We start from the raw sequence: 24,765 nt of genomic DNA, 5'->3' as shown, positions 1-24,765 counted from the left end.
AAATATTAATCTTTTGAGGGAGGAACACTGAAATGCTGATATAATTATCCAAATAAGTGGTTTCTGCCAAGGTTATTTGGTGAATAGCAAAGCTTCTGAGCTTTGTCCTTCAACCTTGTTATTCCAAAAGGTGTTTGACCTTTAGTAATGTAAACACCACGAGTCATTATTACGAGACTTCTTCATCTTGGCCTCCATAGTGAGCAGTGAAATGAAAAAAAAAAGTGAGCTTAATACAAACAGGAAATTTGGGCTTTTTTCTGTTTCTTTTCAAAGCTATACATGTTTTCTGGCTTCAAGTCCATCTGTGGGGCCTTTTATGAATTATGGCACATCCATATACTAGAATATTCAGCAGGAAAGCCATGGCTGGTATGACTCGGTTGGTTGGAGTGCTGGTTGGAGTGTCGTCCCATAACCCAAAAGGTCGTGGTTGGATTCCTGCTCAGGGCACATGGCTAGGTTTGGTCTTAGTAGGGACATGATAGATGTTTCTCTCCCTCTCCCCCTTTCTCTAAAATCAATAAGCATGCCCTTGGGTGAGGATAAAAAGAAAAGGAGAAAGCTTTTGATATGGTGATATGAAATTATCTTCAAGACACATCACTAAGTGAAAGAAGAAAGAGTGGCTAGTACACTGTCACTTGCATTTTTGAAAAGAGGACAATGGGTATGTGTGAGCGCATTTGTTTGTGGAGGCGTCAAATGTTTCTAAATGTCTACACAAGAAACAGAGAAATGAATTGAGTGACTAATGGATGGAACTTTTCATTATATACTGTTTTGAATCTTTTGATTTTTGAAATACAGTAGCCCCTCCTTATCCACAGGAGATATAATTCCAAGACCCCCCATGGATGCCTGAAACCAGGGATGGTACTGAATCCTATATATACTATGTTTTTTCCTATACTATATACCTGTGATAAAGTTTATTTGATAAACTAAGCATAGTAAAACCTTAACAATTACTAATAAAACAGGACAATTATCAAAATATACTGCAATAAAAGTTATGTGAACGTGGTTCTCTCTCTTGAAATATCTTCTTGTATTATATTCTCCCTTTCTCTTAAAGATGGAACTTTGTGTTTTCTCTTCGGCATATCAGAATTGCCAGCATCACTGCCCTTACGATTTCGGACCATTATTAAGTAAAATAAGGGTGACTTGAACATGAGCACTGCCGCGCCCCTGCAGTCTATGTGAGGACGGAGATGGCTACTAAGTGACCAATGGGTGGGTAACATACAGGGCGGAGTCGCTGCACAAAAGGGTGATTCACATCCTGGGCAGGAGAAACAGAGTGGGATGGCACAGATTTATCAAGTTACTCCAAATAGAACACAATTCAAACTTATGAATCATGTATTTGGGGAATTTTCCATTTAATATTTGTAAGTTATGGTTGACCGTGGGTAACTGAAACCATGGAGAGCAAAAACCACAAATAAGGGAGGGAGGACTATACTGTAGGTGAACATACATGCAGAATATTTTTAAAAAATCAGTGAACTTATTTTTTTTAATTAGAATTTATGATCTCTTCATGTGAGTCCTGGAGGAGCCTTCCACAGAGCCTGGTCAGTAGCTGTGTCATCTTCAAAGTCAGCATGAACCTCCGGCAGATGGGCCCGGCGAGGGCTGGCAGGGGTCCGGTCCTGAGAGGGCCCTTTCTGCGGTTGTCTAAGTCCTGCACGCCCTGCAGTGGGAGTGAATGGCATTGGCTGAGATGTTAGTCCAGGCAAGAAATCAGCATCAAACAAAATTTAAAGGGATTCGACCATAATAAAGAAAATTAAAATGATCAAATGTCCATTAAAACTACCACATTGTCTGCAGTGCCCACCGTCCCACAGCCTATCAGTGACTACTGTTAACATTTTGGTCTATTTTCCTTCCATGCATGTTTGGTTTTGTATCCTGCACTTTTTTCTTTGACTGAATATCACCACAGTTTTCCCGTATCCTTACTGACAAGCTTTGATGGTGGTATAATGTTCATTATACGACTTCACTATTGGATAAGCTTATTTTCACTTGAGTACCACTTAATCCTGGGAACTCCCAGGTCAGGTCAGACTTCCTGCATGTCTGAGAGCGCCTCCTTCATATTTTGTGTGTGGTCTGACTGTATTCCTTGCTTGGCAGGCCATGATTTTGATTCCCTCAGAGTCTTTTCTACCTTGTATCAGTAATGGTAGCTTTCAGTCATATCAGGGGTCCTGAAGATGTTGGTGCACTGCAGTGACATTTTTATTGTTGTTCCCTTAAAATCCTGTTGCTTTTAGAGCAAACCACATCTCCAGCTGGGTTAACCTGTGCTTGAAGAGGCTGATGGCAGACTGTGCTTGGTTCAAGCAGGGAAGTGCCTCGTTTTAGCCAAGGAACATCAGTTATTTGGGAAAGCTGCCTGGGAATATATTTTTCATGCCTGTACACCTGCATGTACCCCACCATGCCTCAGGTTGCACACTACATGACCCAACTTAGAGGGCTGAGCCTATTTTTGTCATGTGGGAAGTAGCACTCCACTTTCTGCTGCAGTCCCCAGGCATCAGAGAGGCTGGCTAGCACAGAGCTCATGAGAGTGGGCACTGGAGCCTGAAGGCCTGGAGCCCTAGTGGCTCTGCCACCGACCACGTGTTTGGGCAAGTTACCTAATCTGTCTGTGCCAGGAGCTGGGCGGCAGTTAGCTTCCTCCTGCCCCTCACTCTTCCATTCTTCCTGGCCTTGCAGAGAAGCCAGAGGTGTTTCCTCACCCGAAGGAAAAACAATTTGGGCCTGTTATATGATACAATCTGCTCATGCTTCTGAAATCAGTGGGCTGTATGTATGGTCTTTTCCCCTCTTCCTCACAGAGGGAGTTTCCATGCCCGGGAGAGTGGTTTTCCTGATTAGGACCTGTCTTGGATCACTTATGTCCATGGGTGTCTAATAATTTTCTTTCTTTTTTTTTAAGATTTTATTTATTTTTAGAGAGAGGGGAAGGGAGGGAGAAAGAGGAGGAGTGAAACAATGTGTTGTTGCCTCTAGCACACCCCCTACTGGAGACCTGGCCTGCAACCCAGGCATGTGCCCTGACTGGGAATCAAACCAAGCCGCTTTGGTTCGCAGGCCTGCACTCAATCCACTGAGCTACATCAGCCAGGGATGGATCCATATTTCTTAAATCAAGGCTCCACAAGTTAATTATGACATTTTTCCCAATTTTGTGACCTTTTTTACATGATAACTTGAAAAACTATGACAACAAAGTACGAGTATGTTCTGGCACACCTGGATGACTACCTTATAAACCGGCCCATCTTTGAGCTTGGAGACTGAATCTGAGTTTACATTTGTGTTAAAGATTGTGGTGGTGCCAAACAAGCTGTTTTAACTGAGTCACACTAAAGAAAATACACAGATACTGTGCTTGTGCCAAGAAAAGGCCAAATAACCACAAAACAAGCTAGAAAATCAAGGCCATAGTGATAGTTTAGTTAACCTGGGGGAGAAATGATCGTCACATACCACACAGTGCACTGAGGAGAGGGACCAACACCATGTCCGCTCTGCAACTGGTAAAGGTCAGTGCCACGGTCATATCATCTCTCACACTAAATTAAGCTTAATCTGAATTTCACTGATTTATAGATTTAAAATGTTTTATCTTTATTTTTTGGTTCTGTAGTTATCTAAGAAGAACATACATAAAGAATTTATACCAACCTTATATTTGTGAATATTTAACTAATTTTATATTAATAATTATTTAAACTGAGATGGAGAGCCCATAAAAGCTTTCATTGGTTATTGTTTTGTTTTCCTATAAAAAGGGTAAAAATTTTACGTGTAAATATACATATGTATATGTATATTTATAAATAATGTACCCACCTATAAATACATACATATATTAAAAGTCAAGTTTGAGAAACACTTCCAGATGATTATCAAAATATATGTTTGGCTTCAGGGGAAGTGATTAGAAGGCAGAGAGGAAAAAGGACAGGGAACCAATAGAAAAAGGAGATGAAGTAAAACGAGAGAGGGAAAAATCAAGAGGAAGTTTTGACAGTGAGCAAGAAGAACATTTTGAAATGTGAAAGAGTGGAGAACAGAAAACATGGCCATTTGACTCAGAGAAGTCTGGCTTCAAATTCAAACATCTGCCCCCACTCCCCTTCCCCATCCTAGCCATGCTGTGGCCGCACGGTGACCACATATATGCCCCGCCAAGACCCGTGTCCTCAAAGAGTGCCCAGTGCTCCAAATTATCCTTTTGCCCTCTTTAAAAGCCAATTGTTTCAGGGTCATTGGTCTCAGCAAGAGGCCATAAAGGAAAACATCTGCTCTGCTAAGGTGTGAGCAACACATAGCAACCAAATTGTTCGCTCTTTGGCATTTTATTAGTGCCCTTGAAAGGTACTGCCATAAACCACAGGAATGAATTTTTTAAATGTGGCGTTTGTGGCCTTATTGCAGTCTTTTGAAAGTATTTTGAGCATAATCGGAGATTTCCTTATGCCCCTTGAATCACCTTTATTGGGCCATTGCCAGCCTTGGAAGCCTGTTGTCCTGTATTTACCTCATGTGGAAGAAATATCAGTAACTTAAGATATGCAGATGACACCATCTTACTGGCAGAAAGGAGCAAATATGTGAAACAACTTCTGATGAAATCAAAGGAAGAAAGTGTCAAAGAAAAACTGCATCTGAACATAATGAAGACCTAAATTATTGCTGCAGAAGAAATCCACAACTTTAACATAGACAATGAAGGCACTGAAATTATTGAAGATTTTGTTTACCTTGTTTCAGTCATCAATTCACATGAAGACTGAAGCCAAGAAATCAAGAGAAGGCTGAGACTCAGAAGGGCAGCAATGGGAGAATTCGGGAAGATCACTAAGAGCAAGGATGTGTCATTAGAGACCAAGGCGAAGATCATCCACACCCTGGTATTCCCAATTACTATGTACAAGTGTGAAAACTGGACAGTGAAGAAGGCTGATAGGAAAAAAAAGATTAATGTAAAATACAGTGTTGGAGGAGAGCTCTATGGATATCCTGAACCACCAGAAATACAAACAAGTGGCTCCTAGGTCAAATTAAGCCTGAAACACTGCTGGAGACAAAAATGACAAAACTGTAGCTGTTCTGCTTCAGGCACATCACGGGAAGGCAGAGTTCTTTGAAAAAGACAATAATGCTGGAAAACAGAGGCAGCAGGACAGGAGGAAGACCAACTACGAGATGAGCTGACTGCATACAACAAGCCACAGGCATGTGTCCACAGGAGCTGAGCAGGGCTGTTGAGGACAGGGCACTGTGGCCGCCACCCATCCACAGAGTGGCCAGGAGCCAGAGCTGACTCAGGGGCAGGTATCTCACACACATCTCCTGGTAGGACATCTTGTTTTCTCACATGCTCCTGATTCTAGTATCTTTTTTCCCCCCAGAAGCCTGGAACTACAAGGCCTGAGTACAAACCCCATGTGAAAATTCAGTATGGAGCCAGAAATATGTGCAGAGACTCCTGAGAATGTTAAGGGATATACCAGGTAGAGCCAAAGCTGCGAACACATCATCCACTTTATGACATTTCCTTATTCTGATTAAAATGATATGAGGGATTTTTGTTGTCATTGGCCTTAGGAGTCCCCAGTACTTAAGGGACACTTGAGTGACTGGATAGGTTTGAGCAGGGCAGAAGGGAAGGTGCAGAAGGACCGGATTATGCTTTCTGGGTGCTTTACAAATAAGAACTAACCTGTGGTTTGTTTTACACTTCCTTGATTATTATTGATGTTGAGCATCTTTTCATATGCCTGCTGTCTACCTGTGTGTCTCCCTTAGAAAATGTCTGTTCAAGTCCTCTGCCCATTTTTAATCATCTTGTTTTTGTTTTTTGACATTAAGTTCTGGAAGTTTTTTTAATATATTTTGAATATTAACCCCTTATCAATTATGTGATTTGAAAATATCTCCTCCCATTAAGTAGATTGCCTCTTCATTTTAGTGTTGGTTTCCTTTGCCATGCAAAAGCTTTTTAGTTTCATACAATCCCATTAATTTATTTTTGATTTTGTCGCTCTTGCCTGAGGAGACTGGTCCCAAAAACTATTGCTAAGACTGATGTCAAAGAGCTTACGGCTTATGTTTTCTTCCAGTTTTGTGGTTTCAGGTCTTACATTCAAGTCTGGCTATTATCAAAAAGACAAAAAATAACAAGTATTAATGACAGTACGAAGAAAAGGGAACTCTCATGCACTGCCGATGGGGATGCAAACTGGTGTGGCCACTATGGAGCTTTCTTTAAAAATTAAAAATAAAACTTCCCATGGTTCAGAAATTCCACTTCTGGGACTTATCTTAAGAAAACAAAAACATTAATTTGAAGACTCATGTGCACCCCTATGTTAATTGCAGTGTTATTTATAATAGCCAAGAATGATAGCAACCTAATTGTCCATTGATAGATGAATGGATTAAGAACATGCAATGGAATATTACTCAGCCACAAAAAAGAAGGAAATCTTGCCATGCGCAACAAGGTGGGTGGACCTAAGAGATATTATGTTAAGTGAAATGTCAGAAAAAGAAAGACAAGTACCATATGATTTCACTTATATGTGGAATCTAAAACACAAAACAAATGAACAGAACAGAAAAATGAACAAAACAGAAACAGACTCCCAGATACAGGAAACAAACTGGTGGTTACCAGAGAAGGGAGGGGTAGGGGCATGAAAGAGGTGAAGGGACATAAGAGGTACAAACTTCCCGTTGTAAAATAAATAAAAGTTGTGGGGATATAATGTACAGCATAGGGAATGTAGCCAATGATACTATAATAAGTTTGTATGGTGATAGGTGGTAATTAGACTTATTGCGGGGGTCATTTTGTGTCTATAAATATCAAATCATTATGATGTACACCCGAAACTACTAAGATATTGTATCTCAATTATACATTAATTTGTTAAAACTGAAAGAAAAGAAAAAGAATTAACCTAAAAGCTTCTACCATAGGTCAGCGCCCATGTTGTGACTGCTGTAGGACAAGCCACATGGAATTTACAGACAAGTGATAATGGAGAGTAGAGATTGAAGTAAATGTGAAATGGACAAATAGAATGATTGTTATGGCATTTCAAGAAATAAAAAAACTTTATGAAGGATAAGGTGAAGAGAAATGATCAGAGTGGAAATGTAGGAAGGGTCTAGATTAAGAAAGACCTTATGAACTGTGTTAAGGAGTTTGGCATATTATATAACGAGACATTTCCAGAATGGATAAGAGCCATGGGGGTATGAGAAGAAAATATTTGCTCTCATCTACATTTTATCTTATTCTTTAAAAATGTGTATGTCTTGTACATTTTTATAATGTATGTAATTGCTTAGTACAGTAGCACTACCATAGCACATGCTTATAATTTATAAATGATTAATCATGAAGTGGAGAGCCATTGACGGGCACACTCAGTCACGGGCGTAGCACGATCAAGTTTGCCGTTCAGGAAGGACTGCAGCAGCAGTATGGAGAGTGGATTGGAGCACAGCAAGATTACAGGCAGGGAGACCAGTCAGAAGGCTGCAGCAGGAGGACAGCTGAGAGATTATAAAGGCCTGAACTGGGTGGCGGCTGGGCAGATTGGAGAGAGATTTCGGAGAGAGAATTCCTAGGACTTGATGACTTACCAAACGTGAGGCTTGGAGAAGAGAGAGAAACATATGATATCAAGGTTTCTGCTCTTGGTGTCAGGATGAATGGTGGGCCTATTTACTGCAGGTTTAGGCAAGATAAGTCCTAGAAACTGTCCTTCAATTTGGGGACATATGAGTTAAAGGTGACAATGACTGAAGAGAATATCAGTGTGTAAGTGTGGGCCAGAATGAAGTGTGCTGAAGACTGAATAAAAGTGAGGAAATTGAGACACCTATTTTGGTCAGCTTACTTGTGTGTGATGATAGAGCAGGGGTGATTCTGTCTTTTTTACTTTTTTTAAAGATGGGAATGGCTATCTTTCACCTTGTAAGGAATCTATTCTCTCCCTTTCATTCTCCTTTCAAACTATTCTTTTTAGACAAATACCTATCTTCTTCATCCTATTCACCATTGTTTCCCCAACTTCCCTGTTACTTTAAGAAAATCACTCAGTCAAAAGCTAATGCTCGTAACAGATGACACATATAAAAGTAATGATGGTGGCACACCTGCAAGAGAGGAAAGGAAGTTTCCAGGTAACATCAGATATGGAAACAAGGCAGGCAGCCTCTGAAACCTTCAGCAGTACTTAGATGTTTCTTTTAGAGATATGGAAGATTTCTGTCTGCCTCCACCTCTTTTAGGTTGGCCCTGAGCATCATTACACACCCCTTTAAAAAAAAACTGTCTTACTGTCATGCAGTGCTTTGTGGTGCTATTTTTCTTTTTCAGTGTTTTGGAAGGCTTTTGAGGGCCAAACTGGGAAGTAAACTCCAGTAACAAGCTCCACCCCTGACTCCCAAGGGAAAAAGCATTTTGAGGTTTTACTTTATAGAAGTAAACTGGAGAGGCTTGCCAGGCCTTTGGGGGCATAGGGGCCCACGGAAGTGACCCATTGAGGGGATGGAGCCTTCCTTCATTTCTTCTGGGTAGGGAGTGACACCCGCCAGTGAGGAGAGGGCCAGTACTTTAACCAAGAACATCTATTAAACTTGCACACAGGCTCAGGCCAATCTTTGTACAGGAAGGTGGACAAGGAGAAGATGGCCCTAGGGAGGAAAGTTCAAATTAAATCCAGGCAAGCCCCTGGGAGCCTAAGCAGCCCAACGCGTGGGCAAAATGCCACTCCCCCCCCCCGCCCCCGCAAGGCACTGGCCTCCACCAGGAAGTCCTAGCCTCCTGTGACCTCCCTCTGCCCTCACCCTTAAAACTGGGTCCCGCTGTGCAGAGGCCCGGAGCCTCTCCAGACTTCCTCCTCCACCAAATGAAGCCAAATAATATTCTGCAGTCCCCCGCACCGCTGTTCCCCCCACCCCTACTTTCTCTGCCACCCACCATAGGACCCGGGACTGCACCCCAGGCTGGCTGCTCTGAAGCAGAGGAGAAAGCGACACCGTGCGAGTGGCAGCGGCGGCGACCACACCCCTCCTCTGTCCCCTCCCCAGTCCCCGCGGCTCCGCCCGCGCCCCCGCCCCCACCCCCAGTCCCGGGGCGACTGGATAGTTGACACCTGCAGCACGGGCGGCCGCCGGCCTTTCCCGACACAAGGCGCTGGTACCTGAGCCCTTGACTGGTAATGCACCATAAACAGCTCCTTTCAGGCCCTTTCAGATCTGGAGCGCGGAGGTCACCGTGTCTACAAACCCCTCTGTGTCCGCCACGTCTCCCGGCCCCGGGTGCCCGGGCCTCCAGCCGCGGAGCACGCCAGTCCGTGGGAATCCTAACACTTGTGCTCCAGCGGGACCCGCGGGCGGGGTAGCGGGGAGTGAGACCACCCGGCCCTCCCCTAGCCCCGCCGCCTGCGCGCGCCCCCGCCAGCTCACGGAGCGCAGAGAGTGGAACGAATGGGTGCCGGCGTCCTCAGATGCTCGCGGAAATCAAATGATAACGCGTGAGGGACCCCGACCTCCTCCTCATAGTCGACGCCCCCTCGGCTCCCGAAAGCAGAATGCTGGCACCTGCGGGGACAGCGCCGCGCCCCCCTCCTCTATCCTGGGGCTTGGGCTGCTCGAAACCGAAGGCCCCGCTTGCTGCAGTGCGATCCGGTTTCCAGGGAGGCTCCAGCTCAGCGCTCACCGCCCGTAGAGATGATAGGTTTGGGGAGGGGAGTTGTACCTGTGGCGCAGGTGGCCCAGTGAATGAGACCGAGCCGGTGCTATCAGCAGATGGTCACGGCGGGCGCCAGCGTTGCTGCCACGAAGGGATTGTCACTGGCCCTCTCCAAGGCCCAGGTTTGGCCGCGAGCTCAGCGCACGCGGTTCTAAGACGGAGAGGCGGATAAAGAGAAAAGGTGTCCATGGTGTTTCCCCTAAACATTGTCCAACGTGTCCCTGACATAGGGGAATAGCAGGATGTCTTGTAAGGGACAGAACATCCACCAACCAGACAGCTACGGCCACTGTCTTTTGCCAGCTACGCTTCCATCTGCCCGGCTAGTCTGGCAATGGAGAAAGAGAGAGGAAAAGGGGACGCAGCCTCCCAGAGGTGGCCGTGTCCCGGCACAGCGGGCGCCACTGGCCGAGGTCTCCCAGACCCCGCGGATGAGCCACCGGCACGTTGGACAGCCGGCAGGAGGGGCGGGGAGGGGGGGCGGCGCTGGAGGAAACGCGAGGCCCGAGGCCAGTGCTGTGGCGCCTCGCGCTCCCTCCCGGGGCCGCGGGGAACCGAGGTTACCTGGGGAGCGGGGCTTTGTCGGCCACGCTGGCTCTCTGCGGTCCCAGAACTAATTAAACGCCTCTTTTGGAGGAGGGAAGCCTAGCGTTCGCCGGGGGTGGGGCGTGTGGGGGCGGCATGTGGGCACCGAATAATCAACCCCATTCTTGCGCGTCTACAAAACCCGCCGCGCAGCGAGAAGTGAACAGCGGCCTCCTGAATGGCGGTTTCAAAAGGCGACACCTGCAAGCTCGGCCGGTTGTGAATTGAATGGAGTCAAATGCGGCGCCCGCTCGTACCTGAGCCGCGAGCTATTAGTGTCAGGCGCGCCCGGTCGCCGGGGCGGGGAAGCGCGCGGCCGGGCCTCCCGAGCTGAATGCGACAAGCTGCGGCGCAGCCGCTCCATGGGAATGTCGCCACTTGTGCTGCTCGCTGTCGGGAGGGGGTGCGCTGCCCTTTCAGAGACAGACACAATTAGGCAAAATGCTCAATGAACATTATAAATGATGTGCGATCGCTCTGCAGATTGCCTGGCAAATCAAATTATATGGTCGCTCGCGGGCGATTTCCATGTGCTTTTAAAACTTAAACAGGTATTCGCCGATTTGAAAAAGGGAGGGGTGCGACTCAGGGATTCCGGAAAATACAACTGAAAGACTCAGTGTTGAATATTCACACGTCCCCTTTGTTAGAGATTGACTTCACAATGGGCTTGGGGAGGGGTGCGTTTGGACGAGACACATTTTTTACTGTCTTACATACTGCAGTGGAAGGCACCAGAAGTTTGCATTTATTACAATTCACAATTACAGTGGGACCCTTTTTTCTTTTAAGCCTAAAATTCTTCTCATAATGAATGACTTCAGAGCTACTGTCATTCTAATCAGATGGAACAAACATTCTAATCAGATGGAAGCTGGCCCGGGTGGGCTTGGGGAGGGGTTGGGGAGAGACCCGCGCTTCTCCCTGGCACTGACGCTACCGGCTGGGGGAAGCCATTGCTCCGTGCTGCGCACAGTCCAGGCGCTGGGACCGGGACACCGCACGGCTCTCTGGCTGCCCATCGGCCTCCCCGCTGCCCGCCGCGCTCTGGGACGCGCAGCGCTCTGACTCAGTGAGAGGAAGCAGCGCCCAGAGCAGTGGGCTCAGGGGGCAGCGCCGGCAGCAGCATCCACTCGGGCATCCCTCCTTCCGCCCCAGGTTGGCGCCGCGCTCCGCGGCTGGCGACTCCAGGAGAAGGGGCAGCTGGAGTCGCCCAGATTGCGCGGAACCCTGCCGAGGCCAGGAACCGCGCCGCAGGCAAGGGGCTGTCACCCAGGAAGAGCGGCGTCGATTTTAGCTTCTAGAAAAGGAAGCAAGGAAGCGGCAGCAATCCGCTGCCTCACGTCCCTGCCGACCTCCATCTCATTTTCGATTCCCTACTCGTTTGATTTTCAGATAATTGGGCCTGAGGGAGGGGCACAGAATTGTGGCTCCTAGAGACAGTTGGCAAACATAAGTACTGCCTCTTGCTGAGGAAAGACCAGCAGACAGGAAGGCTGCAAATTTGGGTTTGGGGTTCTCCTTTGTCACGGACTTACGTTTTATCTTGTGCAAACAGCTTAACCTCTCTGGCTCCATTTCTTCATCCATTTTTTACCCTAATTCTTATTACTTTAGTTGGGAACGGAAATGTCGTTGGTAGATTGATATTGTTTGACTGCTAGCCGTTAAATCAAGAGCTATACACAAAACCCAGGGATTAAAAAGCTCTTAAAGGACAAGAGCTGGAAAACCTGAGGCTTCAGCACTTGAGCACCTGCCCCGCCTCCCTTTCCCGCCCCGTCCTTGCCCAGTAGTCTCTGCTTGTTGGGACAGGAGCAAGGAATGCTCTTCCTAACAGCTTCCTCGCGCAAACAGGCGCTGGGAGCGACAAAAGCGGAACTCAACCAACATACAGCCCATCTGGCAGTGTGTGTGTGTGTGTGTGTGCGCGCGCGCGCGCCTGTGTAAGAGAGCATGTCTGCGATAAATTGACCATTTTTATCCCTCGGTGTCAAAAACTCTTCTTGCTGGCACCAGAGATCACTCTATGAAAAGCAACTTATAAAATACATTTTAAGAATTAGGAAGGTGCGTTTCATCGACAAAGAACTATTCTTTATTGCAGTTACAGGAGTGAAAGTTTGAAGGGGTAAGGTTCCAGGACCCTTGACAAGCCAGGTGCGCTGGCCTTGGTGCTGAAGGTAAAGGCCGTGGCTCTGGAGGCATCCTCCCTCAAATCTATGGCCATTATCAGAGGCCGATAAAAGAAATGCGATCGCAGCCTGTTAATACCTCCCACCCAGAGTGTGTGTGTGTGTGAAATTGGAATAACATGTGAAAGCCACTAACACAGTACCTGGAACATAAAGACTCACTCAATAGCCCTGACCAGTGTGACTGAGTTGGTTTGGCGTCATCCAGTAAAAAGAAAGGCCACCAGTTGGATTCCCGGTCAGGGCACACGCTTTGGACTCGGGCTCAGTCCCAGGTCCGGGGCTCGTGGGAGAGGCCACCAGCTGATGTTTCTCTCTCACATCGATGTTTCTCTCCCTCTCTTTCTCCCTCTCTCCCCCTCTCCCTAAAATAAATCTAAAATAAAATATTTTTAAAAGTTGCTAAATAAATTTTAGTTAATTGAATGGATATTTGTGTGCCTTTCTCTCAATCTCCATAACTTACTTATTAAAGTCAATGAAGGTAAATTTTACTAATTGTCTTATAATGTCTTAAAGGTACTCAAATTCTTCCCAGATTTCTTTCCACCATTTGATTTTAACATTATTTTGGAAAAATTTGGACAGAGCAAGATTTATCAGAGCCAAGAGCTATTCACCCAAAACTCTGCTTCTTAATGTATTTAGCTCCTGTACTATTTCATAACAGGGTGATTCTATCTCAGGAAAAAAGATAAGGACTGGGACAGAGTAATCTTGTAAAGGTACATCTGCTTTTAATGAATCTATTCTGAGGCCTCTGAGGAGACTCTATATAATATATTCTCTCTATATATAGATATATTCTAATTATATATATTCTATATATATTCTATATATTAATTAGATATATATTATATATAGATATGTAATTCTATCTTATGATATAGCCAGACCTGCTGAATATAGACTTATAAGTTTGTTACAAATATATGCACTGACATCTATATATTAACAAGCACCCCGGGTATGCAATGAGATCACTGAAATTGTTTGCTTTTCCTTTTGGATAGAGCAGCTGTGTGGGACTGTGTCTTTGAGGTCTGACCCACAGAGTGTAGGCAAAAGTGACATACATCACTTCCAGCATTGGTTCCTAAAAGCATTCATTGGCTTTTTCTCCTCCTGTTATCTGCTAGAGGATCCAGCAGACTCTGAGGCCCTGGGTGATGGCAGAGGCAGTAGGTGGAAAGAACCTGTGCACCTGGATGGAAAGATCACCCTTTACAACCTGCTAATGCACAAGGAACTATGAAATAAGCAATAACTACATCTTCATGCTGCTAAGCCACTGAGATTTGAGGATTATTTGTCACAGCATCTAGCTTTACTTGCCCTAATATACCAGGTGATTCCAAAATGGTCCAGTGACCATATCTGGAAAAACACTACCCTAGACAAAACTATAAAGAAGTAAATGATTCAGACTTCTGGTGACAATTCTTTAGCTTTCAAGAATGACTCAAACAGTAAGATTCCCAGGCGTAGTGGCAATCCAGGTGAATGCAAGATTTGGGATAAATGCCTCTCTAATTATATCCTATAAATGTAGCTGCCTCATAAAATACATTTTGGAAGCCATGGCTTCTGTAGCACTCCTTTGTTCCCTGAGTATTTACCTCCTCCTTCACTTCCTTCCTTGATCTTGTCACCACTGGGGGAAAGATGAGTCCCAAGAGGAAAGGAGAGAAGGGCCCACATGTCTGTAGACAAGGTTTTATGTGACAGACACTATACTTTTTATGCATTATATTGTGTAAAGTCACATATATTTTTTCAAAATAGGCATTAATATTCTCTTTTTCTAATGAGGACTCTAAACCTTTGTCAGAATTGCTGCATTAAGCATTTAGAGACTTACTGTTGAGCATATAGCTCTGCTCCTTTAAGGAATCTTATTAAGTGACCTAAGTATACTCAAGCTATGCAATTCCATGGGAAGGTAGAGAAAGAGACATGAACTCAATTTGAGGGGCGTCATTGAACTGGAGTAGCAGTCTGGGGACAGCAGTAGACCAATTGACCCTATTCTGGGAGGAGCTACTCTTTTTCTTTTTTCCACACTGTACAACCTCCTTCAGTGCTCACAGCTCACAGGTAAGGAGGCTCAGTGGCGGTTTGAGGCTGCAATCTATTCTTGCATGGGTCCACTCTGAGACAAGGGCCACAGAAAAGGGCCTGCCATAAGTCCAATACCATGCTCTGGGAGGAGCTATTCTACATGACCTAAGATGAACCTGTTCAGACTTGTGAAGCTCCTTGAACTCTAACTCTAGAAAAGGGACATGCTTGGTATAAAGAGCCTTAGAAAGGTACTATTTTGGGTTCTAGATACTCCATTTCTAGGGATGAATTCTAAGGAAATATTTTGAAATATGTAAAAAGCTGAACTCAAAGTTCTGCCATAACACTATTTATAAATAAAAAAAGAGGAAACAAGGTAAATGCTTTCCAAGTTGGTGTGTCATTTAATGATGCATCATTAAGTGAAATAAGTGGTCATTAAAATAATCATGCAGAGTGTAATTACTTTGAAAATGTTTACAGTATAATGTTAAGTGAAAAATACTAAAATATAGATTTGAATGCATATGGTCATCTACAATCAAAAGTAAAAATGTCAAAGCTAGTCATAGAAAAAGATTAAAAGGAAATATATCAAAATGTTACCAGTGTTTGTCTTTGGGAGAAAAACTTAGGGATGATGTTTTTCCCCACTTTTCTGATTTTCTCCCAATGTTCTCTTAGGCTTGTGAATATGTATTATAATGGAAAATCAAAAATAAAAACACTTCAAATATAAGAAATTTGTTTTTAGGGAAATAGTTAAGAATAAAAATTTCAAACTTTCTTTTAGAAAGTATGAACTACAGCACACAGACAGAAAAATGTGTCAACACACAATGCAGGGATTTGCACCACCGCTGTGCAGAAACGGAGCATGGCCAAGGCCCAGCAGTCCCTCTCACGCGCACCTCCCCCCACCTTCCTTTTCCTGTCCCCAGGAGTAATGACTCTTCAACTTCTGTGGTAACTCTTTCCTTCCTTTTCTTTAGAATGTTGTCTCCTAAGTCTGAATCCTTAAACCCTATGATTTCATATGCTTTTGGAATATTATGCAAATGGAATCAGAACATCCCTTTGTGTCTGCTTTCTCTTATTCAACACTATAAATATGAGGCATATCCATGCTGTCGCATGTAGCAACATTCATTCATTATAGTGTATGAACACACCACTTTAAAACATTCAGTCATAGTATTTCCCTTTTGGGCTGTTATGAATAATGCTGTATTGAGCAGTCTCGTACGGGTCTCTTAGTGTACCTGTGAAGACATTTCTTTGAGTATAAACCTAGAAGTGGAATTTCTGGGTCATAAGATATGTATTTCTTAAACCTCAGTTGATAATACCAAACTTTCTTCCATATTGTTTCTAACAGTATACACTCCTGGGAGCAGGAGGCATGTACTTTAACCCTTTTTGGAGTGGAAGCCTATGGTGCATGGAAAGAGATTCCAGGGAATTTGTTTTTAGCCCTTCCTTCCCAGGGACAGGCTGGGGCAAATTTCTGTATCAGATTACGGGGTCTCCAAGGCTTACAATGGACGTCACCATTGCTGAACAGACCAGACTCCAAGATAACCTTGAAGTGAATCTCCTGATACAGTGAGAAAAGTGCGCCACTCGCAGAGCTGAAAGGCACCCAGAAATAACACTTAGGTGAAAGGAATTAGGTACCGAGGAATAAAGTTCTGGATCAAAATGATCATACAAATGAAATAATTTTTAGTGTTTCTCAATCCAGGGCCTTTACGAAGCCATACAGGTGGTAATGGGGCTTCACCAAGTATTTTGAAAATTAAATAAAAACTTAGAGAAGTCAAGCATTTGCTGAAGACTGGACTGAGAGGGACTGCTAAAGCTTCCTGGCTTTGTTTTTGCCTGGAATTCTATGAACTCGTTATAAGAGCTCTGGCTACTTCAGGCAAATCACAAGCTCTGATGAACAAAAATAAGGAAATTGGCTAAAAAAAAAAATGAACACATGCATAATCTCTTAAGCCTTGGGGCCACGGGTCCGTGGTGACTACGAGGTTGGGAAGCACAGAAGGGCTTATGAGGCAGAGTATGCGTGCTCTGGAGAACTGCTGAACATTCCCACAACTGCCCGCTCCACTCCCTCCTTGGTTACTTCACCTTCCGAGTGCAGGCTGTTATTGAGGGTTTCATGTGTGATGATGACTTGTACCCATGTTTGCAGGGCACAGGGGCTTAGCCTGTTCCATCAGGGTACATGAAACATCATGTGTGCTACCTCTGTGAGAGATACGTCTTGAGGGGCAGAATGAAGTCACCAGATTATGAACAGAAAGATCCTGTATTCGTTTTCTGCAGCTGCCATAGCAAATGACCACAGACTTGATGCCTAAAATAATACCAATTTATTGTCTCACAGTCTGGAGATTGAAAGACAGGTACGGGTCCCCTGGACTAAAACCGAGGTGTCAGCAGGGCTCCTCCCTTTCTGGAGGCTCTAGGGAGAATCTGCTTCCTTGCTTTTCCATCTTCTGGAGGATGCCCACATGTCTTGGCGTATGGCCTCTTCCTCCATCCTCAAAGCCAGCAGTACTACATCTCTCTGCCTTTTTTCCTTAGTGACACCTCCTTCCATCTTCTTCTGCCTCCTGCTTCTATTTATAAGAACGTTGTGATCTTATGGATCACCAATATCATCCAGGATAATCTTTCTTAAAATCAGATTAACAACCCTCATTCCATCAGCAACCTTAATTCCCCTTTGCCACAGAACCTAGCACGGTCACATGCTCCAGATTTTAAGGTGCAGGCATATTCAGAGGGCCAATATTCGGCCTCCCACAGACCCTTTGTAACAAGTGGTCCATAGTTGTGGTATGGGGCTGCAAAGGGAGGAGGCCCTGGGTGGAAGTGGGAAAGTGTGGGAGGCTGAGTGGGGAAGTTTGAAACGGCCCCCTCCTGCTTCCTCGTGGTGAGGCACAGTGCACTGGAGGGTGAGCAGGCCTTGTAAATGATGTGCCTGCATTGTAATCCTGGAATTGACATCCTTGGGTTTATTGAAGGATGTGTCAACTTTCCAGGTATGTTCAGGCCACCTACTGACTTACTGCTAATACACTGATTCGCTAGTGGTACAGTTCATCCCTTCTTCCCTTGCATTTTGAAAGACATATATTCTCAATGTTGCCAGGAGGGTGGAGAGACTAGAAATACCAGATGAAAAGACTAAACATACTAAAAATCAACAAAGAAATTTTTATGTGCCAGATATCAGGTGTAAACACTTTCTATGCATCATCTTAATCTTTGCAAAGTAGATATGATTATAATTACATGAATATGGAGATGAAGAAAAGAGACACACGACCCGTGCCCTTGGCCATTACAATCCCACAGTCATGCCCAAGCAGGGAAGTCCAGGAAGAGCTGGGCACATCCAGGTCTTTTCTCATGAATGCCTGTCATTCTGAAGGAGGTTGCTTTTGGGTTGTACTTTCTCAGCTTTTGCTAGTAATGCCACCACGTATGGCTGTCTATGCCTTCTCCCTGCCACCCTGGCTAATGGAGACCAGAAGTTGTTACATTTGTAATTGTGCAGATTAAAAATCCCAGTTCCCAGGAGTGCATGGTAGACTTGCCCACGATGCCATGCTGAGAGGGGCGGGGATTGGGGCTAACCAAAGGATTTAGGTCTCCTTTGTCCCCAAACTCCCTTGTTTGGATGGGGTCACATCTGCTGTGGGGGGCGACTGTCCAGTAATGAGGCCTGTGGCATGGCGCTTCTGCTCCCTGCCTCGTTGGCACAGGACCAGCCTTTCTTGCTGGGTGCCAGCCCCCTGCCCTCTTCATGGAAGAGGCTGGTCAGCGCTCTGGGAAGTGTGTTTCCAGACCTTCATGCTGATCTTCTTTATTTACCACTGGTTCTCGCTGACCTCTCCCTCTGGAGCGCCCACACAACAAGCTAAGGAGCCTGCCTGCCACCCACCCTAGTATCCAAGTTTCTACTGCTTCAAATTTCACATGATTTCCTGTATCATTAGCTTCCAGTGAAGTTTCTAGAAGACAAATACCCTTTTCATTCTCTTGTTTCTCTCATTCACCCTAGTGCTGCGATGTAAGAGGTACGTCAACAAGTGCTGGGGGCTGGGTTTGTGTGTGCGGCTGAGTTACAGCAGAGGTTAAGCTGTTTAAACTCATCTCTGACATATGTGGGGTAGAAATGATAAAAAGATCAGCTACCTCTGAGCAATGCCCATAAATATGAAATACAATGCCTTTTCTGCTTTATGAAAAAACGATTTTACACTACCTAGATTTTACCCTCTGGAACAAAGATTTATGTCGGCAAATTTGATGAGCTGTTGTATCGGTAAATCTTCTACATTTTGAAAACATAGTATGTTTTCTCCTTCCTGAAAATGAGAATTATTTAAGCAATTCTGTTTTCTTTCCGTCTGGGAGCTCTAAGGCAAACTCATGACCTAGTCAGAGCAACGACAACCAGTCCTTCCGGCAACTCAGACTTCCCATTCTGTGCGCACATCAGTTCTGGTGAGGGGCGGAGGGCCAGTGAAGAAAGTACAGCTGACATTTTAGGAAGTAAGACTGGCTTACTGATAAGAAGCATAATTGGGAGACATTTTTAAAATATCTCACCTGCTATGATTTTGATTTTCTTCTTTTCAAACCCATTTGATTCCCAACTACCCCACTTCTTTTTTCACTGGTGTCCACAGGGAGACGGCAACAGGGCTGGGAGGCTGACCGCCACCCGCCACCACCAACAGCCCTCCACTGAGGGGATTTTGCGCTCCATTCTGGGCAGCACCCCCTCACTCAGACCCTGGTGGGGGCCCCAGCAGGGACGTGAGTCACACCAGTGAGTCTGGCCACCTGAGGCCAGAAGACTCCTCTGACATGGAAGCCTTAGCAATAACTGCCTTTAAGATTTCCATTCTTCCTGTTTATTTTCCCAAGAGTGAGTTTAGAGCTGTGAGCATTGTTTAGTTGGCTCTGTTTTCCAGAGCCCCTGAACGCTCATGGCAATCCCGGGGAGTTCCACTAGGAGAGGACAACCTTCGCTCGGCATATTTCACAGGTCTGGCAGCCCTGTCCTGCTGTTTGTTCGTAATGAACTTAGGAGGTGCTGAAATCCATACCCCTCCCCTGGCATTCCGTCAAGCCGCGCTGCCCCCATCCTGCACTCGGGCAGCAGGTCTTCAAAGTCTAACAAGCTGGATGTTACCTGGAGCTCTGACACATTCCATCCTGTTAGTGTGAGTCCTTTGTTCTGGCTGCTTGTGATTTTTAATAGTTTCATTGAGGGTTAATTAACATTCCATATACAGTCACTTATTTAAAATGTGCAATTCAATGGCTTTTGGTATATTTGGTATGCTCACTGTACACTATACCCATCACCATAATCAATTTTAGGCCACTTTCATTATCTCCCAAAGCAACCCCACACCCATCAGCCGTCAGCCCAGCTCTGGGCAACCACTAGTCTGCTTTCTGCTTCTATGGACTTGTCTATTCTGGACATCCTGTATAGTTAGAATCGTGAAGTATGTGGTCTTATGTGACTGGTTTCTTTCACTTAGCTCATTGTTTTCAAGGCTCATTCATATTAGAGGTATTAGTACTTTAGTCTTTTTCTTCCCCAAATAGTATTCTGTTATACAGCTATATCACGTCAGTTGATTGACATTTGGGTTGTTTTCACATTCCCTAATTTAATGAGCAGGTAACTAGTTCCTGTCATTAGGGAAGTGATTAATAGAGTGTTGGCTGGCAGAGGCTTCAGTACAAAGTGTGGTGGAGACAGCTCACCTTCCACCAAAATCTCCTTTTGCTTTTTTCCTGGCAAAGGACGTGTGACTGTGTGCACAGCCACCCAGTGAGAACCGATTTCCCAGGAATTACATGTGGCTGTGTGACCAGGTTCTCTGCAAAGGCACACTGGCCCTGACCATGGTGGTTTATCTGGGGAGTGTCATCTGTACACCCAAATGTTGGGGGTTCGATTCCCAGTCAGGGCGTGTATGGGAGGCAACCAATCAATGTTTCTCACATCAATGTTTCTCTCTCTCTCTCTCTTTCCTCTCTCTCTAAAAGCAATAAACATGTTTTTAAAAAATTTTTAAAGATGCAAGTATGCCTCCCACATGCTTGCTTCTAGTTTCCTTCTGGTTGTCACCCGGACATAGCATGGTCCAGCCCCAACCACAAAGAGGACAACGCTCTTGGGAATGGCAGGGCCCAGAATAGAAGAGTCCAGGTCCCTGGATGGCTCCATGGAGCAGAGCAGCTCACGGGCTCAGAACATTCACACCAGAATATTATATGAGTCAGAAATAAATGGTCTTCTTACCTTTAAGCCACTGTATTTGGGGTTGGGGATGTCTTGTTACCATAGCTTAGCCTCTTGACATACCTAAGACCCGAGGTGAGCTATATGTTACTCCAGCCATGGTTTTCTCAGGTGTGAAGCAGCTGGCATCCTTAGCACAGTCATGAGCAGGTGCAGGTCTGTGAAGCCGTTCCCTCTAATTCCTGAGCGTGCAGCTTTATGGACCCACGGCTGAGCGTGCCGGCCCTCACATCACTGCCCTAGGGCTTAAACCCAGGTCTCAGTCTACCCAACACAGGACCCTGGGAATGCCGCTTAGTCCTCCTCCTCAATCCCCTCGGTTTTCCCACCTTGAAAATGTAGATAACGGTCTTACCTATTACTGATTTTATTGGGCATTTCTGAAGATTAAGTGTTAATACCATTTTGCAGGGGTGTCCAACTTTTGGTGTCTCTGAGACACACTGGAAAAAGAAGAGTTGTCTTGGGCCTTACATTAAATGCGCAAACACTAATGAACAAAATAATCTCATATTTTAAAGGAATTTATGATTTTGTGTTGGGCCACATTCATAGCCATCTTGGGCTATATGAGGCCCATAGGCTGCAGGTGCGACACCCCTACTGCTGCTTAGATGAGGCTGATGGTAAATGCATGCTCTTCGTTCTTCTTATTGTGCACCTTTTTTATAAAGCTATTATTTATTTCATAAACACTGAGTAACTCTTAGTATGCATTTCGCTGGGTTCTGGGGCTATGTAGAAAATGAAGACAAAATCTTTTCTTCAAGGAGCTGACAGTTTAATAAGGAAATCAGATTTAAAAATTACATAATGGAATTGGAGCTATAATATAATACAAACAAAATGGGCGGGAACTCAGAAGAAGGACCCACTGGCCCCGGCTGTGGGTTGAAAAGGCAAGGGAGGGTATTAAGAGCTTGGCTGAAATTCAAGCACACCTTCTCCCAGCTCTCCTGGCCTGCAGAATGCCCGGCCACAGCCAATGCCAGCAGGAGAACGCTGCTGTCCTGGGACAGTCTCGTAGCTCTGAAGCTAGAGAGAAGCAGGAAACATGTGTTCGTCTAGGTGATTCGTAATGTAGAGCTAATCCATATGGCAGTATAAGAAGATAATTCACTTTTGGGTAAATTATTTACAATTAAAAGGATCCTCCCACCCCCCAGCCCACCCCTCAGCCCACCAATATGCTTGACTGGATTTATTCCTCATTATGCATCCAAAATGTTATTTTTTTCCTAAGACAAGATTTTTTAAAAATGATTCTATTCTCTATTAAGAGAGTGGAGAATCTTCACATTGATGCTACAGCAGTATTTGTTTAAAGTCTGTAGGTTGTTAAGTAAGAAAATACAGAATATGCATTTCTGGTGCTATGACGACTTCTGAATTTAAAAAAAAAAAAGAAGTCTTGTGGGGAGGAGCAGAGGAGGGAAAATCGACGCAGAGGGGAGCTCAAGGGCTATTATCAGGCAGCCTCCCAAAGAAAAAACCCAAAGCTGCAGTGAACAGTTCTAAAGCAGTCATTTGGCTCCCTCTGGTGGACTTTTGCAGAATTACTCATTCTCCCTGGTACACTCTGTCACACTTAAAACATCACTCTTGTTTGGAAAGTGGAAAATGCAACGAAACAGTCTGCCTGTCAATCCAGACTCTCAGCTGTATACCAAGGCTGGGGGAATTGGCTAAGGACTTCAGGTAAACTTAACTGAGGAGATAAAATGTATTAAATTCTACTCTCCATGCAAAAGGAGGGATGTGAGACATTATTCATATTAATTTTCTAGCTACCAGTCCCCCTACCCACACCCCCACCATAGTGCCTTAGCTTACAACAAAAAGCCCATTTAATATACCTCAGCCTCTTGGCCCACCATACACTAGAGCAATGTTGCTGAGCCTTTTGAGTTCCATGACATCCACTCCCCACCCACACCCACACAATATTAGTTCTAATTGGCTGATAAAATATATTTAATTAAAAAGTGAATGAAGCCACATGGCTCATTTGGTTGGAGCATCGTTACATGCACTGAAAGGTTGCAGGTTCAATTCCTGGTCAGGGCACATACCTAGTTTTCAGGTTTGATCCCCAGTTGAAGTGTGTATGGGGGCAGCCAAACAATCAATCTCTCTCTCTCTCTCTCTCTCTCTCTCTCCCCCCCTCTCTCTGTTTCCCTCCTTCTCCCTCCCTTCGTCTCTCTCTAAAAATCAATGCAAACATGTCTTCAGGTGAGGATTAATTTTTTTAAAAAGTCAATGAAGTTAGTGCACAACTGGCACTCTATGAACCGTGTGTGTGCATGCGTGTGTGTGTGTGGTGTGTAGACAGACACACTTTCTAAACCACACACAGTTTCTAAACTGCAGCTGGTCGGTGGGACACGGATCAGAGAAGTTTACCTGCCTTCACTGTGGAAGGAGACTGAAAGGCTTCCCAGCTCTGCTGTGTGACGTGGCTCCCTGGGGTGCGGGAGCCTGCCCCCTGGAGGACTCGAGCAAGTCTGGTGAGATACCCTGCACCTCCCGGTGTTCCTTGTACCTGGAGAGTGGGCTTGTCCGCCTTGACCAGAGCTGGTTTCTGGCCCCCATTTTATGACGCTGCATCTTTAGACAGGACCCTCATGCCTGGAGCTTATCGTGATGGCCCAGTCTTGGGACACTAGGGAAGTGACATTTGTTCTTGGATGCAGGTAGTATCTCATAAACACTCCTATCCTCAGCCCCAAGCATATCACTTGTAATCTGACTGCAGATAGAGGAGGGCTCACGTCAGGTCAAAGTCATCTCTCCGGTGATTCCATAAACCCAATGAGCTCTGGCTTAACTCAGCTATTCAGTTTTTTTTTTAATAGGTTTGAAGTATTTTCCATGCACAATACCCTGTGCTGTATGCTGTGGAGTCGATAAACACACAGTTCCTGCCCTCAAGGAATTTCCTTCTTTAGAGGAACAGAGGACAGGTGTGTAAAATGGAGTGACTCACACAAAAGCAGTGTGCAAACCTGGAACCCAGCACACTGTATTACAATTGCTTGTTTACATACCTGTTTCTTTTTTTAATAAAGATTTTATTTATTTACTTTTAGAGAGGGGGGAGGGAGGGAGGAAGAGAGGGAGAGAAACATCAACATGAGAGAGAAACATCAATCGGTTGCCTGTCCTATGCACCCCAACTGGGACCAAACCTGCAACCCAGGAATGTGCCCTGACCAGGGACCAAACCCGCCACCTTTTGGTGTACAGGACGACTCTCCAACTGACCGAGCCACACCAGTCAGGGCTTACATACCTGTTTCTCACACAAGAGACACGGTTGTTCCTTTTCCCCTCCCTCCCTCCCTGCTTCCCCCTTACCATCAGGCACAAGCCAGGCAAGCAGTGCGCCTGCAATGGCTAGCACCAAGTGCGGTGGGGCAGAGGGGCCCGGCTCGCAGGGGGAGACAGGAGCTGGAGGGAGTGGCCACTCACTGGTGCCACCCCTTCCAGTGGGTATTTAGCTGCGACAGTGGGTGCCATCCTCAGCTCCATGCATCCATCTCCCTGGGAACTCCCCTCATTAGGTCCTACACTGCCCACCAGGCTTCTCTACCACCCTTCTCTCCTCTCCCTTCTGGTCCCATCCAGCCCCATCTAGCAGGTGGATAGTTCTCCGCCTTTTTGGAGTGGTTTCCAGTTTGGGGCTGTCGGGAGTGTGGAGCTGCCACGACCTTCCTTGTATACTTCTTTCGGGCAAACAAGCAGACACCGAGTTGGGTGTTTAC

General features: G+C 45.3%; 1 long non-coding RNA gene and 1 other non-coding gene across 2 annotated transcripts; both read right to left on the bottom strand.

Annotated features, from left to right (window-relative positions):
* Nucleotides 1-1,380: 1,380 nt before the first annotated feature.
* Nucleotides 1,381-10,636, bottom strand: LOC123478213 (uncharacterized). Its single transcript, XR_006653363.2, has 3 exons — nt 10,373-10,636; nt 9,815-9,959; nt 1,381-1,702 (listed from the first exon to the last, which is right to left on the bottom strand). It is a non-coding gene; the product is annotated as an uncharacterized lncRNA (long non-coding RNA).
* Nucleotides 10,637-14,649: 4,013 nt separating this feature from the next.
* Nucleotides 14,650-14,789, bottom strand: LOC112319639 (small nucleolar RNA SNORA42/SNORA80 family). Its single transcript, XR_002976345.2, has one exon. It is a non-coding gene; the product is annotated as a small nucleolar RNA SNORA42/SNORA80 family (small nucleolar RNA).
* Nucleotides 14,790-24,765: the final 9,976 nt, after the last annotated feature.

This window comes from Desmodus rotundus, chromosome 4 (assembly GCF_022682495.2).
Source record: "Desmodus rotundus isolate HL8 chromosome 4, HLdesRot8A.1, whole genome shotgun sequence".
In the NCBI taxonomy this organism is placed as follows: domain Eukaryota; kingdom Metazoa; phylum Chordata; class Mammalia; order Chiroptera; family Phyllostomidae; genus Desmodus; species Desmodus rotundus.
Note: the sequence above shows the minus strand (reverse complement) of the source record. Positions and strands in the feature narration are given on the sequence as shown.